Source organism: Etheostoma spectabile, chromosome 14 (genome assembly GCF_008692095.1).
Source record: "Etheostoma spectabile isolate EspeVRDwgs_2016 chromosome 14, UIUC_Espe_1.0, whole genome shotgun sequence".
In the NCBI taxonomy this organism is placed as follows: Eukaryota; Metazoa; Chordata; class Actinopteri; order Perciformes; family Percidae; genus Etheostoma; species Etheostoma spectabile.
This window is the reverse complement of record NC_045746.1, coordinates 3,282,863-3,301,750: the sequence shown is the minus strand read 5'-3', so window position 1 is coordinate 3,301,750 and position 18,888 is coordinate 3,282,863. Positions and strand designations below refer to the sequence as shown.

At 41.8% G+C, this 18,888-nt stretch overlaps 1 protein-coding gene across 5 annotated transcripts in view; it reads left to right on the top strand.

Moving 5' to 3' along the window:
- The window catches only part of elmo1 (engulfment and cell motility 1 (ced-12 homolog, C. elegans)), a 99,928-nt gene that overhangs the window by 8,882 nt on the left and 72,158 nt on the right, over positions 1 to 18,888 (top strand). The window contains exon 1 of one of the 5 annotated variants that reach the window (XM_032534946.1): positions 15,298 to 15,523. The exons of the other annotated variants lie outside the window; for them this stretch is intronic. The gene's annotated coding sequence lies outside the window, so the exon portion shown is untranslated. Of the gene's footprint in view, positions 1 to 15,297; positions 15,524 to 18,888 lie in introns of those variants that run through there. 5 annotated transcript variants of the gene reach the window in all.

Genomic DNA, 18,888 nt, shown 5'->3' with positions numbered 1-18,888 from the left:
AAAGAAAAACTAACAGGTCTGTGAGAGCCGGAATTCTTACTAGTCGGTAGGTGTACTTATGTCCTGTCATTTTAGATTCCGTGTCTCACAGTTGAAGTGTACCTATGATAAAAAATTACAGACCTCTGCATGCTTTGTAAGTAGGAAAACCTGCAAAACGGCAGTGTATCAAATACTTGTTCTCCCCACTGTATTTCATAATTAATGCACCGAGCTGAGATTAAGGATTTGAACCCATTCTGTCACGACGCAAGCTTCTGCGATGTCACCGTGCCGCACCGGTATTTACAGCGAGGCTAGTCGAGGCTACCTCGAGAGCAAGCGGACTGAGGAGGAGTGGAGGGCCTCTCATAACATGCCAAGGTCACCTGCTCGCTCGTTCTCTATGGCTGGGGAACTGCAAGCCTTGGACTGAAGGTGTTTTCCCTCTGTTTTATGCCAGGGTCTCTGAATAAATCAAAACACAGAAGGCCATTCGAAACCAAGACACTTTGATATCTCTTCCTTTTGCTGTCAGACTGTCTTCATGTCTCCCTTGTAAGACTTCACTAGCTGATCCCCTTTTTCCCCACATTTTCATACCCTGTATCTATTTTTCTGCCTCCTCTCTAGGGCTGCACAATTATGGCCAAAATGATAATCACGATTATTTTGATCAAAATTTGGATCGCGATTATTCCCACGATTATTTGTTGATTTTAACCAAAACAAATTTTGTCGTCACGTAGGCTATATATAACTGCGAGAGGGAGTGTGATGGACGCTACTCACAGAGACGGCTGATCATTATGAACGGGTCCAGCACGGGTCGAACGGCGCATACACACGTCGTGTGTATGAAATGTCTGTATCGTCAATGGGCTGCATTTTTATGAACTATGATATTCTCGCAATGGGTCACATCTCTGGCCCAAGTCCAACAGCCTCCGTCTCACACGCTGTTACTCTACCAACTGAAGTTAGTTGCATTCAATAACTTCTGTGTCCTTCGCCGTAGCGGCCGCGATAGCAGAGTTACCAGCGGAAACACTGGTACAAATACAGGTTTGCCTCACATACTTAACAATATACAGCTGTGTTAATAACAATTAAAACTGTAGACAAATATCAGAAGTGTGGACCGGCGGCCGCTGTGTGGCAGGGCCTGCCGGACTGTAAGAGGAGAGAGAGTCGAGGAGAGATTCAACACAGGCACGGCTTTACAGACAAAATGGGTCACGTAACGGAAAATTAAACCATATTCATATAAACAGCATTGCAGCGGATGAGAGGACATTAGCACCGGTGCGTCCTAGAGGAGCTAACAGCTAACAGACGCTACTAGCACCGACTAGCACTGGTCACTGCTGTTGTCTGAAAAACAACAGACGGGACAAAGTGTTGCGTTTACTGGTAAACTGGTAAACCTTGAGACTGATGTATAACCGACTATCTGTTGAGTTTCCCTCCTGTTACTCCGTCCTTTGTGACTGTCTACATCTAGAAACTAAGCTGCGCGGTGCAGGAACAACTCTGGCTTGCTCATGAGCAGAGGCTTTACGGAGCGGTAGATTGGCTTTGGAAAAAACCCGGAGCGTTCTATGACATGACGCTTTAAAAAAATAATCGCTCGATCACGCAAATTTGATCGTGGGAAGTCTAAATTGTGATCGCGATTAAAATTTGATTAATTGTGCAGCCCTACTCCTCTCCATTTTTCACTTATATGGTCTCACTGGATCTTTCCATCTAAATAACTCTGTGTACACCTATTGCTCATCTCCTGATCTTCGCTGCCCACATATTGACCAGCAGCCGTGTTCAACAGGACATCTGGAATATATCGACCTACACACGGCTCCAGTGGTAGTCTCTCCTGCTGCTACTTTTAAGCTCAGTTGCAGCCTGAAGTATGTTTCTGTTGGCTCCAATCAGCCAGTAGAAACGAGCCATTATCACTCTCACACCCTGACACTGTCTTTCATCACCTGTTAAATGTGATCTGTGGCTGCTACATGCCATGTAGACGTTTTTTAGGTCCACCAAAGCCTTGCTCAGGGGTGTGTTGATGCACATTAACAGGAGAAGCTCAACCAGAGAGCTCATTGGATAGCGCATATTTTATTTACCCTGTACAAGGAGCGACATTTCAACTTGTCCTTGTTTCTAATTTTTTTTTTTTCTAAGTTTTTAAATGAGTTTCTTTTAATTTAAGTTTGCTATCAGGCATGCCAGACAAATAAATGGATGTTCATAAATGCATACAAACAATTCATCAATCCTTTATTTGGGTCTTTTCTGCCTGATGAGGTTGGGAGCTGAGTAATTGCAACAACGTATGAGGCTGTTGGCTCACTTCAAACCAATATTAGCAAAACGTAGTAAAGAGTATTTCTGTTGTGAAGACACCCATAGGACAACCAGTTTGAGATTCTGTTACTTTTTTGTGGCCTGAGCAGATTGCCCATCTGTAAACCACCTGCCTAACCCTGTGTCATCCTGGCTGGTCCATGCTGGCTACACATCAGTTTTTTCCATTTCCTGTGGATGTTGCACGTTGTCAGTGTGCCTAGCTCTTATTTTATTCCGAGCTAAAAAAACTGAAGAACAACGTGGTTCAGCTTCGCTGGGTTCCGCATGGCTCTCTATTGAGAGAAGAGGGTTATTGTAGTGGAGGACTAGCTGGGTTTAATGTTGCCTTCGGGGCTTGTTGCTGTGTCTGTTCTTTTGTTGTCGGGAATGAAAGCTTAACACACTGTTTGTTTGTGTTTTTGTGTACATCCAACTTGTCTGGTAGCATTTTAAAGCCCAGACATTGCTGTTGAAGAAAGGAACAGGAAATACCAATGGCAACTGGAGAGCTACCGGATGCATAACAGTCTTCAGACGTGGTGAAAGTTTTTATATACGAAGCAGGAGGTTTCAGAAGTAGATGTTTAGTACAATTGAAAACGCCTCTTTTGAACAGAGGGTGGAAAGTGAGCCACTTCCTCTCAATATCTGCTTACGGCATACGAACCAATCCATTTTCTGTTGACAGGAAGTGTGAAGAGAGGTCAAGACAGGCAGGCACAACCCAATGTAATGTAGTTAGTCATTAATGTTCTTCAAGACAAGCTGACAAGTGAAACATGTTGTCTGATGTCTGTTTCCATGTATTCCGTGAATGGATGCATGAGGTCTGCTATGCACGGATTACATCATCCAATGACATCGTACCCACAGCAATGAAAGCATGGCCTGAAGAATGCCCTCCACTTGTGTTTCTCTTGCCCCCCCCCCCCCCCCCCCCCCCCCCCCGTCTCTCTGTTTCACATAAATGTGGTTTACAAGCAATTAACCCATAAAAGGCAAAAGTTCTTTGAATTCTATGCTCCAGTCCATAAATAGCACGACTTCTGCCCCATTTCTTGTTGCTGCCTCCGTACCACAAGCGAAGCCCCCAATGACAATAATAAGGCAACCACGAGCAAAGCCTCAATGAATGGCCTCGAAGGACTCGGGCTAGGCACGCAGGAGCGATGCTAGGGTGGAGGCCGAGCTGGCGACAGGGCTGGAGCCTGTCAGTGGGTAAACATAGCAAGGGGAGGGCATGGGTGTAGCATATGGTTTAAAAAAAGAAAAAAGACGCAGGGGATAAATAAATAATAGAAAGGCTGTGGAGAGTGGGAGGCTGAGGGCAGTGTTTAGGGGTTAGCAAATTAATGGGTGAGCCCAAAGATTGGCATGGGGCATCTGTCAGGAGAGGGGAGGGAGTTGTGGTGAAATAAAGTGGAGGCAGGGCAGAGTCTCAGTAGGCAGGAATGAGCAAAAGAACAATAGCATGCATCTGAGTGAGACAGTACTCTAGAAGACAAGAAGAAAGCCAGAATCAAATGGAAAATATTTTGAATATCCAGTATATTATTTGTAGCAAGCATGAGCTCATGTGTTGTGGCTGCGTGCAGTGGTGTGATACTGATGAGCCGGTGGTGGTGAATAACATTGTGTCTCCAGCAGTGCAGTCAGTATGGCGGATAGGCAAAGAGCACTCAGCAGGGGGGAAGAGAGCGTTTTGGTAAAGCCAGGTCCTGAAGCCACCCAAGATGTGTGATGGTGGGTGTGTTTGCATATGTGGAATTAAGGGTAGCTTGATGCATAGCCACAGCTGGGGGTGCTGTGGGAGGGGACAGAGAGACAGCTGGCAGAGCAAAGGGTGAGCGTAACGAAGAGCGAGTGTGACAGCCACAGTGACTCCTTTGTTCCCACTCACTTGTGCCAGTCACCTCGAGTAGACGGCTGATCTGTGAAGTGACTGAATCCTTTCACAGCACCTAGACCAGATATACAAGCTAACATTACACTAGCTCTCAGCGTGCATGTATGACTATATACCACAGAGAGCTGGCGATGGCAGCGGGAGATTTCAACAAGATAGCCCATAACCATCTTCCATAATGTCAGTGCACCCGTAGAGCACTTATTACGCTTGTGATGATAGTCATCAGTGTGAACATAATTGTGGCGCCTGCAACATTGAACAGAAGCCTACTCGCTATATGCTTAGGTAATGAGTGTTGTTGAGGGCCTGTATTGTCTCCTGAGTTATGGTTTAATAAGGGGAGTTATGTGTGCTCAGCGCTGCATGTGTGCAGTTGTCCTGTGTGGCTTCTGGAAGAAATGTTGCTACTGTGTGCATCAAGTCTATGAAGATGCAATGTCACTAGAGACAGCTTACTCCACCTTTTCCTTTATTAAACCTGCCGTGTGTGTGTGTGTGTGTGTGTGTGCGTGCGCGCGCGCGCTCATGGAAATTTGTCTTTTTCAGCACGTTAATTTTCACTCCTTTGAATGCCAGTAGCCTGTAAATCTCTCTGTCTCTGAAAGCTCTACACTAAAGTGTCCACTCTCATACCACCATTTAGCTTTCCAGTTATTTCTTTTTTTCATGAGTTCAATAAGCCTTTTCAGCTCCTGACTTCTTCCTCTGAGTATCTGAACCATTTAGTTCAAGTAGGACAAGTAAAAATAGCCACAAATCAATCCCAAATGTTCTTGGGCTCTTCGCACATCTCGATCTAGGCTAGAACACCCCAACAGGGGATAGAATGGCACAGCATTCAAATGCCGGGCGGAAGGACTGACAGACTGACACTTTAGAGGACGGCATGTTCATTAAAAATGTGACCGGTAGGAGTGATTTGGGCCTTGACACACTTTGAAAGCCATTAAAGAGGCAGCGGCGGATTATGGTTCGTTGAGTTATGATGATGATATAACCTCTTGGTTATTACATGCTTCAGCGGAGATGTTAATCCTCTGAGCTATTGAATTTAGCTAAGTGGAGTCCATGTTTCCATTAAAAGATGTATATGACGTGTACACATTGCAGCAGGAGTTCACAGCAGCACAAATTATTGGTAGCACAGAAATGTCACTTAACTTTGTAAGTGTAAGAGATGGCACAGAAAGACCTGCGGGGCTAAATGTTTGTTTATCAGCAGGCGGGCTAAAGACAATAATAGATCTTCTGATAATTATTTAATTGTAGGGTTCATTCATATCATTTTTTTCCAGAAGAACTACAAGCATGCTACACAAGCCAACCTTTTAAAAAAAGTAAAAAAAAAGTACAAACTGCAGTACAGTATGTAGTATTGAAAGTCGTCCTAGCATCAGCTCACTTTAACTTTAACATCTGATAGTATTGTTGCTTCATAACTGAATACACAAGGGCTGCATTGTTTATTTAGTTCTATTTCTATTAATACCTTTTTTATGCCATCTTGTTCGCACATTAAAGTAATTATGTGGTATTTTCTGTGTGTGTTTTGCAGTAGTGCATGCTAAGACTGGATGTTTATACAATCAAGTTACCACAACCATTGATAATGGGGTCTTTTACTTTGACCAACATTTCTAAGAATCTATTCTGATTTCGTCTAATGTACTTCTACAGTAGCAGTGTTTTTGTATGTTGAGTCTGTCCTGTTTCACCAAAACGTTTCACAAACCTTTTGTCCATTGGGAGTTTCATGGGAAAACCTGCACTGCAATGCAAACACTTTGACAGGATATACACCAACATCCTGTGTTCAACTGCATGGCTCTCCCTGATACCAGAACGTCTAAAAGGAATCCTGGTTGTGTATGTTTGTCTAAGCATTGCCCGAATTGAAAGCCTGGCCTTGGTGCCTCAACAATCATTTGCAATGGAAATTCCCTGACCCGGGATGCCCAATCCTTCACATCCCATTTAACTCGATGGAGCACATGTCGGCACTGTGAGCAGCGGGAGTTAAGCTGCTGTAATGTAACAGAGCAGGTCTGAAAGAGCTCTCTAGTCATCAGCTAACCAGTAGCCTCTTATAACCCCACTGACTGTAGATATAACGGTTATCCTTTTTTTAGTGCTCTGTTACAAGAACATGCTCAGTGTTTTAATATAACTTTTAGTCCAGCAAACAGTGGCGGGTGGATACCCTCAAATCGTCTTTGTGATTTCCCAAATTGAAAAATTCTTTTTCACAACCTCCATGGTTGCTGTTTCCAGTACTAAACTTTATCATGTGTTTATCTATAAAAATATATTCAGTATATATTTACTGTATAACACTATTTCACAGTTAAATTTAGAGTCCCCCAAACTCTAGTGTGTTTTCCAGGGATGATTTTTACGCCACTTGAATGGCTGTGCAGAATTTGACACGTCTGTTATCTCATCTGCTGAAGGGGAACGTTTTTTTGTGCTCACCCTAAATCTTAGTTTCAGATGAGTAGGTACAGGCAGGATTTTGCGACAACTAATTTGTAATATCTTGCAATAGGTAAGTTGTAGAAATGGGATGTGGACACCTGCAGCACACACACAGCATATAATATTTTTTCTGTATTATTATGTGGTATGTATACTATGTATATATGGAGTGATGCTCCAGCCTCTTCAACAAGATCAATGAGTGTGCCTGCTCAGACTTAATGTTGGAACACCTTACATCATTTCTTTATTATGACCAATTTTAAGTTACATTTTCCTATGTTGTTTGGTTTACCCCTGCATAGGTAGGTTTGTGGTATTGATAAGGCCCAACATTTTCACCCTGGCTTGAATCCCTCCATCTGTGTTCATTCATTTTGAAAAGAGACGTGTTAAACAAGATGGGCACCATAACATATGAAGAGTTGTTACCTCACTCTGCCATAGAAAAGTTTTCTTTTCTTTCTAAAATGGGTGGAACTAAGCCTTTAGCTACAGTATTGTTCTTGCATAATCCTCACTGCTCTATTCTGGGACTTCCACACAACTCATGCCTGGTCGGCAGAGCGCTCTGCTCTTTTTTTTTTTTTTTTTTTTTGGGCTCTGTGGGTGTGTGTGCAAGTTACTTCCCAAAGCACCTGCCTGTTTGGTTTTCAATTAGCACACAGAATCTTCTCTCATGAACAGCGCTAATCCAGTTAAGGGATGGAAGTTACCTGGCATATGTGATAACTGCTATCTGTGTTTTATGAATGAGAAGCCTCCCCCCCCCCCCTGCTGTCTAGGGTGTAATTTTAACTCTTTGAGGAAGTGAGATTTAAAGAACTGAGCATATAGCAACTTGATTTGCCGACTACTGCTTTTGTAAGGTGTATTTTTCCGTAAAAGTTGTTTTGCTCCAGACTAGCAGGCATGTGGTGTATAAAACATGCCTATCAGACATGTAACGCTATGCTGGAGAACAGTTATTGATTTACCCTGCAGTAACACTGTTTGATTAGTTACACAATGTGAAAACTGGAGCTGCTCATAAGTGACTCTCTGTTTTTTTTCAATGAAAACCAAGCTATGTAACATGAAATATGTCTTGTGTTTTACAGACAAAGGCAGTTCATGTGTTTGTTTGCCTTTTCTGAAATGTACCCACTGAGGGAGGGAGGGAGGGAAGGAGAGAGACTGATGAGAAATGCTCAAGGTCACTTTATGATGGAGGCGTTTTTCTGCTTGTGAATGAAGAATTCCGTGCTGGTTGCTCCTGATTCTACGCCTCCCGCCTCCTCCAGCACACACACACACACACACAGACACACACACAGACACAGGCTTCACAGTTAGACAATGGGACTATAGACCGGTTTCCATGACTTCCCTCTCTAACCAACCAAAAAGCAGCATTCATCCCCTTCTCAGTCACGGGACCTAGAAGGGCTTTTGTGTGGTCCATCCCCTCTAGACATTCTCACACACAAACACACACAGAGGGGTCCAGTGAACTTTTTCAGGTAGGCTTGTTCCTTGAAGCGTGGCCCCAGAGGCTCCAATCATTGTCTGCCATGATCAGTAAGACACACACACACATTCTGCTGCTTTTGAAGAATTGCACTTTGTTTGTTGTGTTTCTCTACATCACAAACTGTTGTGTCTTTTGTAACGAGGCACACTTTTATTGGGTTTCATTTGACTCTATTAAGCTCGCAGCAGTTCTCAGCACTTGTTTCATTTTTCATGATATGGAAAAAAAGCTTTGCTTTTTATGATAAATTAGGTATAAGATTTTACAGTTGGATAATGTCTTTATTTTTTAACACTTTTCATACTTTTGTATCTCTCACGTGGTAATGTTTTTATTTTTATTTTTTATTTATTTTTACAATTTTTGTTTTTAATTCTTTGTTGCGCATTATTAGAATATGTTGCATGTATTAGAATGAGCTTTTGACTAAATAGCTAATTATTTTTGCTTCCTGCCAAGAGTCAGATTAGATGAGTGATACCACTCATATCTGTCAATTCAATATATGGCTACAGGCAGCATGTTAAACTCACAAATAACATTGCATCTTGTTTGTTTAATTTGTACAAAAAACAAGTTAAAAACAACAAGTTGTGGTTTTGTGGGGTTTATGAGTCGGACTAATTTTAGGCGGAGTCTCTGTTGATTGCTTGACACCTTTTTACACGTTTTTATTTTTTTTAACAGATTAAGCAACTGCGATATAACATGACACATTTTTGATTTAACTCTTTGGAAGAAAGGGAATAAGCTTGTTTGTTTAATTAATTTTGTTTGATGTGTGAGTAAGTTCTTTGCTATAAATACCACACTATTGTAAAAAGTCTGTCTTGTTTTATTACTTAATGTCCTCAATTTAGAGAACATAAAAGGTTTCAGCCTACTTTCCAATTAAATGTATTCATAAGACAACACTTGAATAGTACCAGTGTCAGTCCTGGAGTAAATTTACACCACAATAAACATTTGGGCGAATTCCCTCCCATAGTCTGCAGTGTGATTAGATTCATATGCTGCTGCTGTTTTGAGTATTATGGCAGTCACATGCCATAATTTGTTCCTTTAAGCATCCAGACTCTTCTTTCCAGCTTAGTCCTAATGGTCCAGCTATGTAAGTTGATTACACCAACGACCCAATAGGCCTGTAGCCAGACCAGCCATTGTGGATTCATCTAGGGACGCACATAGCATAGCTGACATTTTCATTTCCCTAACAGACATCTCTAGCCGAGGTAATATAAGGTTTAGAAACCACTGTTATAAGCCTTAGAATTTAATCTGAGGCCCGTAAAAGCCTTCTGGTGAAGATCAGAATGGGTGAGTGGTTGAGTGTGCAGAATAGTTTTTTGGAGGAAATTGGGATGGTGTGGTGTATTCGCAAATCCAAATTTCTAAGGATCTAAGCCTGTTTACAACTTAAATAGATACTAATGTATATTTGCTAATTGCAGAAGTCAGCATGTACACAATATGGTGCATTGGTTGTTTGCATTACAGCAATAATCCAACCGTCCCTGCAATGTTTCCCGCCGCTGCAGACAACTTTCAGAGTTGCAATTGTCGACTTTTGAAGACATCATTGAATTGGGCAGTATTTCCATAACTGAATCCTTTTATATGTGTCAGCATGGGGACAAATACAATTTGAAGAGTGAGTGTTTGACCTGAATAGGCTGCTTCCAACGTGGCTGAGGAGCCTGAGAGCAGAAGGTCACACTGTCAGTGACTCAATAAGCCTGTGGGCTCTCTCACGCTCTCTCCCTCTCTCACACACACACACACACACACACACACACACACACACACACACACACACACACACTCTCTTCCTAACTGGCAGTGAAAAGGCTTCCAGGGTAAACACCTAATTGTGCTACTCTTTTCTGTTTTTAAGCTCTCACCGCCGACCTTGATGCTGACTGATATTGAGTTATGTAATGGGGGAGGATGGCATGTTATTTTTAAATCTAAAGAGAAAGAACATTACGTTTGAACAGGGCACATAGCCTATTGTGTTTCAGTTAGCGAGGCAATGGAGAAAAAAAACGTGTAATAGTGACTTTATGTAACACTCTTGAATACACATGAGGATTAAAATATGCACACTGGGGTATTTTAATGGTACAGGTAATGTTTCATAAGCACTTAAATGTTCAAAAATATCCTGAGATGATCAGGGAGTGGTGAACCTGATTTGTAAACAATGTGTCACCATGTTGGTCTGCTCATTCTCAGCATTTTGTAACTCGGATGTTTTAATGCTGAAAAACACTCAATTAGAATGAAAATCCAAATTTATTCAGTCATCAGCTATGACATTGATAATGAGATAATGGCACTTGGCCATCAAACACCAAACATCTTTAACACTGATCAGTATCGACTAATTGTAGTATTATCATCATATATTTCTTAAAGAAATAGTTTGGCGTTTTGGGAACCACGATTATGCCCTTTTTTGCACACAGAAGTTATGTGATCATTATCTCTCTCATGAACAGCGCTAATCCAGTTAAGGGATGGAAGTCCCTCAAGAGCTGTATTTGGTTAGCTGGAATGTGATAATTGCTGTCTGTGTTTTATGAATGAGAAGCCACGCAGAAGGGAGTTTTACGCTTGTTCTTATTTGCTTGTATATACACTTGTGGTTGTGTGATCTTTTCCATGACAACATTTTGTCCGGTACTTCTGCCCTGCAGTCTGGGGTGTAATTTTAACACTTTGAGGAAGTGGGATTTCAGCCTTTTTTCATTTCGAAACTCTTGGTAGAATCGAGAGATTTGCGCTTAACCCTGCTGAATTGAATGGTAAAGGCAACACCGTGAATGACTGGATTTTTAACAATTTCGTCCTTTTTTAAGATCACTTTTTTCTTTAAAGAACTGAGCGTATAGCAACTTTATTTGCCAACTGCTGCTTTTGTAAGATTACTTTTTATTTCTATAAGAGTTTTTATGCTCCAGACTAGCAGGCATGTGGTGTATAAAATATGCCTATCAGACATGTAACGCTATGTTGTAGAAGATGCTGTAAGCACCTAATCAGTTAGAATGAAAATCCAGATTAATTCAGTCATCGGTCAGGACTTTGATAAATAGATAATGGCACTTGGCCATCAAACACCAAACAAATGTATTACTTAGTGTTGACTGAATGTAGTATTATCATCATATATTATTTAAAGAAATAGTTTGGCAATTTGGGAACAACAGTTATTAAATTTTTTGCTGTGAGTCAAAAAGAGCAATACCAATTTCAGATATGCGTTAAAAATTAAGCTAGAGCCAGCAGACAGTTAGCTTTGCTTAGCATCGTACAAAAACTAGAAACCGGGTAACGACTAGCCTGGCTCTGTCAAAAGGTAACAAAATATGCCTACCGGATGAGCCCATTCATTTTTTTAGTCCATACTAAAGCTGAAGTTTAAAAATGTTGTGAGAAATGACAACTAAGTAAGCGTTAGAGGCACTGCTAGCTAAATCTCGCAACCTTTGGTAGAAAGCTGGGCCAGTTGTTTTTTGTATATTTATGTGAAGCTTAGCTAACTGTTAGCTAGCTTCAACTACGTATTTACGGTAGACACGACTGTCATATCCATCTTCTCATTTAACTCTCAGCATGAGAGCGACTAAGCATGCTTCCCAAAATGGTTTTAATGGAACCCCTCAGGAGAAGTAATATTTGTTTAAAGAATGCCCTTGTGAATTAGCATGTTGGCAGCTTATTACACAAGCATAACGTTCACAGCACGGCCAATATAAGCTTGCTGTTTGTTGTCTCCTTTACGCCATAAAGGTTAAGATCATTTTTCATCATAGTAATTCACTGGACCAATGGTGTGTAAAACTACTGAAAGACAAGAAGGGAGTCAGCAGCACATTAGCCTCTATGAGCACCTTACAATTATTACTTTATAAAGTATCACCAAGGAAAATATGTGGACACTTGCGCAACCCGTGGGCACTAACATCCAACTAGCAGTGTAACTCTATTTGACATGTCATGCAGAAAGATTGACCCAGGAGTGTTTGGTCCAATTAAGTAGCTGCTGTAGCTAGCAGGCTGTGTATCCATTAACGTTGCTTCTGTGGTCTTCACTGCAGGCTGTGGCTGTTTACTCTGTTGGAAAAGGGCAATTTGGACTATATTGTAAGTGGGGAGTCTCTGTCTTTGTCCAGTGGAAATTATACCACATTTTACAGTATGTACCATTTCTGAAAAACTCTACAGTCATGTTCTCATGACTGTAGAGTTTTCTCATCATCATTGAATTATCATCTTTGTGATGTAATCATGTGTAAATGATTGGCAGACCGTCTGCGTACAAGGATGTGCGTTGATGATGTTGATATGGACTCCAAACTACAATTTAATGGAGGACTCTGCTGCTGTTTTTACATACGGCCCATGATAATTGTAATGTAATTTAGTCCCCCAGTAGTTCAGACTTCCTCCTCAGACTCTTGGTTACTGTTCTGTTTGAGAGCTTGTGTTGTTTTGGGGTGCAGGGCATTGTGTGATCATACACCTACTTTTGAGGTGTTGTTTTGAAATGTTATTTGCAGTTTGGAAACTAAATTAGGACCCAGCTTCCTGTCGACTGTAACCATATGTAACACCGTACGTTGAAATGAATGGATCATGACCACTGGATTACAAGTAAAGCATGTTACTCCTCTTCAAGTGGAATAAATTTGGATGTGGTTTTGAATATTTGATGATCCCCTGAGGTATTGTGGAATTATCTTTGCCTGACAACCTCCTCTGCAAGCAGACTGAGGGAATGTACAGAATCATTTCATGTTTGAAAAAAAATGGTAAGAAGAAAACTGCTTATGAAACACTAATAGAGCGAATGACGTCAACACCGGTCGGGTATTATTATCCAACAACTGCATTTACATTTTGGGTTTTCAGCTGATACTCTCATTGAGAGCCATTTAGAGTTGAGTGTAACCATTCGCTCACATTTTTGAATCACCAACATGCATCTGGTAGTAATGTGGGCAGGGGTCAGAGCCACAGCTGACTGATAATAGTCAAGTTTCTCTTGAATAGTCCACACGATAACAAAATACAAATATTTTGATAATTAGTCAAACTGTTGTTACAACGATCAATCAAAATCGTACACATTGCTGGTTTCTAACTGAGAAGGGAAAAAGAAAATTATTTATTTATCTATTAGTTTTTTTCCTCCTAAAATATCGATTACCTAAGTCAATAGTCAAAAAGGTTAGAAAAATGTATGTTTGAGTTCCTAACAAGATGCAGTACTTGAACAACAAACCGCCACGACGGTCAGGTTAACGCTCTGACTCAGCTACAATCTGCTGCTCCTTGAGTGAGTTAAAAAAAGATAATTGAGATTTGCAGATTGGAGTTTATAAAACCATAACCAAGAAGAATGACGCACATATAAACTAGCAGCAGGTCATAATTACCAACCACTTCTTATCAGTTCCAGAAGACACACTGGTACCAACCACTCGTCAATTGTATGCTTTTAAGCTGGCTGTTAACAGTTGGCGGTTTGATTCTTGCTCAGTGGGTTTGGCAATACCATTTTCCATTTTTGACTATGTATAAAAAATATGGCAGGGTAGACTTTGGCTTTGATAGAGTGATGGGATGAAACTCCTCAGCAGCGTTTTGACTCAAATCACACAGGATTTAAATTTTGACAAGAGCAGCCGTCATAGGGAATGTAAAAGGGGTTGACGAGGTGGATTTTGACAGAGTGCAGCATTCTGGATGGGTCAGTGGGGCCGATGGAAAGCACAGAGGCAGGGTATCCACAAGGGGGGCTGAGACAGTTTGGATAGATTATTAAAGCTTTTACATGGAGTTGGGCAGAGTCCCCACTGAGATCTCTGACTCAGCAGACCTCACTCTGTTTTAAGCTTCCCTGACACAGTTGTGTGTTGATCACACAAAAGTCTTCTTAGTTGTCTTGCAGGGATTCATTAGTAGCAAAGGTCCTTTTCACTTCCCTCGGGTCTCCATGAAATGTTTTGTTGAGGCCAACCCTAAACACATGACGGCTCAAGTCTCGTATGGCCCTGTCTTCCTTCTCTTATTTCCCCAGGTTGGCCCAAGACAAAACCTCAATAAGGATATGAAATGTTTCTATTAGCTTGTTGTTTTTTGCTGGTGTTGCTGTGTTGAAATGTTTTCCTACTTGGATACTTCATCGGCACTCAGGGAGTTTGAGTCAGAACTGGATGTCCTGTATGTCTGCATTTATGAGGCTCATACAAACCAAAGGTGACCTCAGAATGGGTGGAGTAAACATCTGTGTTTTGTGTGACTCTTGTACAGATGGCCCTTTAGTCTCACGGCAGTCTGACATGAAGATATCATTGCCCTGTTCACTTCACACTGTATATGCTTCATTTGGGCATTTAGCCTCTTAGCTCGTGATCAGTGGTCTTTTGTGGCCGTGTGTAAACCATCTGACTCACTCTTTTGGCGCTTGTTCTGACTCTGTTACATCTGTTGTGATTGGGGAGGAGGTGAAAGCGTGTGCTACGTTTGTGGTAATCACCTGCTCTCTGGCAGTGTTTGAACAGCAGCATTAAGTGCATCATTAAATATGACTTATAATAGTTTGAAAGAGGTTTTTAGACTTTTCTCCTTGACCCTTTCCTGGATGATATGCATCATGTCTCTCGTAGGTTAGCTGTGACATTAAAGCAATAGTTTGATATTTTCGGAAATACACTTCTTTACTATCATATCTGTCCAGCAGATTTAAGGCTACAGCCAGCAGCCGCTTAGCTTTGCATAAAGACTAGAAGTAGGAGCTCACTTATTAACAGTTTCTATCTTGTTTGTTTAATTCATACAAAACCTGAAGTGTATAAACTATTATTTATGAGAAATGATTAGCCTTAATTAAACTCAGCTCAATAAAGTGTGTTTTTAATTTGTCGGGATGGATTCATGTTTTTTCTTTACGTGTGAATTAGACTCTTTTTACTCTTTTAACGTCATCTTCTCTTTAAATGTTGCCGCTTTCTCTGCTGAAAGACCTGTTTCCTCTTTTCTCGACAAACGCCTACTTCCTCCTTCTGTCCGACTCTCTGCACTCTCTTATGCCTGAGGCGAAGCACAGCGACCGTTGCGAAGTCTTTGTCTATGGCTTATGATGCTGAAGGCCCTTCATTTGCAGGCACACACTTAGACTGAAGTTGCTTAGGAAAGAGCTGCCTTCTCCCGCCACTTTAAGCAGTTGTTAGCAGAAGTTGCCGGTTGATTGGGGAAAGAACTAGCCAACCTGTCAAGTTTTCCGGGTGAGTCCTTACATATTCTTGGTGTTTTTTGCTCTTCCTTCCCGCTACACAGGATGCAGTAGGCCTTAGGGTGCGGCTCTGTGCACTCTCCTGTCTCCTCCTTTCTAGTGTGCCACCACTGGGCCCAAACATTGTGGTTACATGTTTGCAGTCTGGAGTAATAAATGTCCTAGTACGTAGCGTACATGCTTGCTGGATGACCTGAGATGGGACTCAAAGTGTTTGTTTTTTTACACATCTAACCAGAAAAGAATGGAAATGTCAAAGGACAGATGAGTTTTAAGACAGTTGAACGTTATGGCCTCATGGTTTTTGGGGGATTAAAATGTGCTATCAGTAGTTTGTAATTTTGGGAAGGATAAAGATGAGCATACTTGCACTGCTAATAACAGTCTGTTGTGTTGGAAAGTAATTACTTGGCGATATGAAGGTTCCTTCACAATACACATTATGGATTAGTTGTGTGCCTGTGGGACTAATTTCAGTGTCTTCTTTTTTTTCCCTCTCCTTGTCTCTAAATGTTCCAGTGTTTTGATTATCTGGGTTTGCAGAGTGCCATCCAAGTGCCTCTAATTGTTTCTGACTCACTTGTTTACCTCAAATTGCCGGCTTGGTCTGCTCACAACACACTATTTAGGCTACGCTTGTACCTTGTTCAGCAATACACTGTAGCTCCATGCTCGTTCTCCTGTGTGTGCAGATTTATATATCCAGACACACACACACACACACACACACACACACACACACACACACACACACACACACACACACACACACCACACACACCACACACAACACACACACACCAGTACAGTATGTGCACCAGAGTGGCTTGGTGTCCTCTTATCTGGCACATGCCTCTGCGGGAGGTTGGTTGGCTGCTGCTGAGAGTTGTTACTAGCTGCTGGTACCGACATTTGACAGGATATCCTGGTTGCTGCATTTTAGTGTGAACCAGGGCGGGTAAGTGACATAAAGTGGCCTGCTAAGGCCCGCCAAGCGGCACATGAATAAAGTCACCAGGCTTTTGTGATGCTTTTTGGTCCAATGCCCAAACTTGAAAAGATACCATACTTAATTGAATAACAACAAACATGTTCTCATTTGATGCTCTGTTGTATGAAATGATTATTTGTGGGTTTTCTTGGTGTTTTGTTTGTATACACATGCATGTTTAGTCTCCTAGCACATGTCACTTCCTCCATTGGTTATATTTCTAAACCATGAACTCAGCCTTCCCCTTTTTCCTTTTGTCTTCTCCCTTTATTTGTAGATGTTATGCCAGCTCTTTGTCTTAGAGCCAGCAGCTTCCCTGTGAGCTGGTTACTGGGTGTGTGTGTTTTGGAGGGATTGGGCAAAACAAAATAGCATTTTTAAGATTCTTAGTTTCAGTGTTGTTTTTCTGTCATAGTTTTATTATCGGGACATCATGACATGTACTCCAGAGGGTAATTATACTGTTACCAGGGGTAAGTGGAAAGATTGTGTCAGGGAGCCCTAGGGGGTCCTCAGAGTTACCGCAAGTGTGCCTACAAATTACTGTTAATTTTTGAAAGTTTTTTCAAAAATCTCAACGTCTTAACATTATTCCAAAAAATCCCCACTAATGTTAGGCTGGCCTATAGGTAGTCATGAAGATTCAAAGATACAGTTAATCCTAAGTGTTCACTGTGCCACATGTATGTGTAACATTAAAAGAAATAAATCATGCTGACAATTATTATTTTAATAGCTTAGGTTTCTGAGCACTAAAGTATACATATCAAGGCTTTGGGCCGCCCTACATGTTATTGTAGGCCCAGTTCATTTTATACAGTATATGAAGTAGGGGTCCCTACTCCGTCTCTCTTTCAGTCAAGAGGTCCTTGGCCTAAAAACATTCAAGACCCCTGGTGTGTGTGTGTGTGTGTGTGTGTGTGTGTGTGTGTGTGTGTGTGTGTGTGGGTGTGTGTGTGTGTGTGTGTGTGTGTGTGTGTGTGTGTGTGTGTGTGTGTGTGTGTGTGTGTGTGTGTGTGTGTGTGTGTGTGTGTGTGTGTGTGTGTGTGTGTGTGTGTGTGTGTGTGTGTGTGTGTGTGTGTGTGTGTGTGTGTGTGTGTGTGTGTGTGTGTGTGTGTGTGTGGGACCTCTCCTCAAGGGTGTAACGTGACCATTCTGTGGCTGTGTGTGTAGGCGTGTGAAGGTTTGGTGCTCAGAGCAACAATATCTCAGTCCTCACCACCATGTCGGTGGCCTTTTGTATCAGTTCTAGGATAAAAGATGGTGCTCTTTTTGTAGACACATACACACAGGCCCCGGCGGCGTGGCGGGCCCTTTGTAGGGCATCAGATGAAGAGCTAGAAGGGGTTCTTTTGAAATCCACCCTACACACACACACACACACACACACACACACACACACACACACACACACACACCACACACACACACACAACGACACCACCCACCCCACCACACCGACGGCTGCATATACTTTACTAGAGCATGACTGACATACATACATACATACATACATACATACATACATACATACATAAAAACATAAAGGCCAAAATTTTGGACACACCTTCTCATTCAATGCGTTTCCTTTATTTTCATGACCATTTACATTGTAGATTTTCACTGAAGGCATCAAAACTATCAATGAACACATGTGGAATTATGTACTTAACAAAAAAACTGTGAAATAACTGAAAACATGTCTTATATTCTAGTTTCTTCAAAGTATCCACCCTTTGCTCTGATTACTGCTTTGCACACTCTTGGCATTCTCTTAAAGAGCTTCCAGAGGTAGTCACTTGAAATGGTTTCCCAACATTCCTGAAGGAGTTCCCAGAGATGCTCAGCACTTGTTGGTCCTCTTGCCTTCACTCTGCGGTCCAGCTCTCCCTAAACCATCTTGATTGGGTTCAGGTCCGGTGACTGTGGAGGCGCAGCCCTCCATCACTCTCTTTCATGGTCAAATATCCCTTACACATCCTGGAGGTGTGTTTGAGGTCATTGTCCTGTTGAAAAATAAATGATGGTCCAACTTAACGCAAACCAGATGGGATGGCATGTCGCTGCAGGATTCTGTGGTAGCCATGCTGGTTCAGTATGCCTTCAATATGGAATAAATCCCCAACAGTGTCACCAGCAAAGCACCCCCACACCATCAAACCTCCTCCTCCATGCTTCACGCTGGGAACCAGGCATGTAGAATCCATCCATTCACCTTTTCTGCGTTGCACAAAGACACGGCGGTTGGAACCAAAGATCTCCAACTTGGACTCAGACCAAAGCACAGATTCCTACTGGTCTAACGGGCATTCCTTGGGTTTCTTCTCCTTAGCAATGGTTTCCTAGCTGCTATTTGACCATGAAGG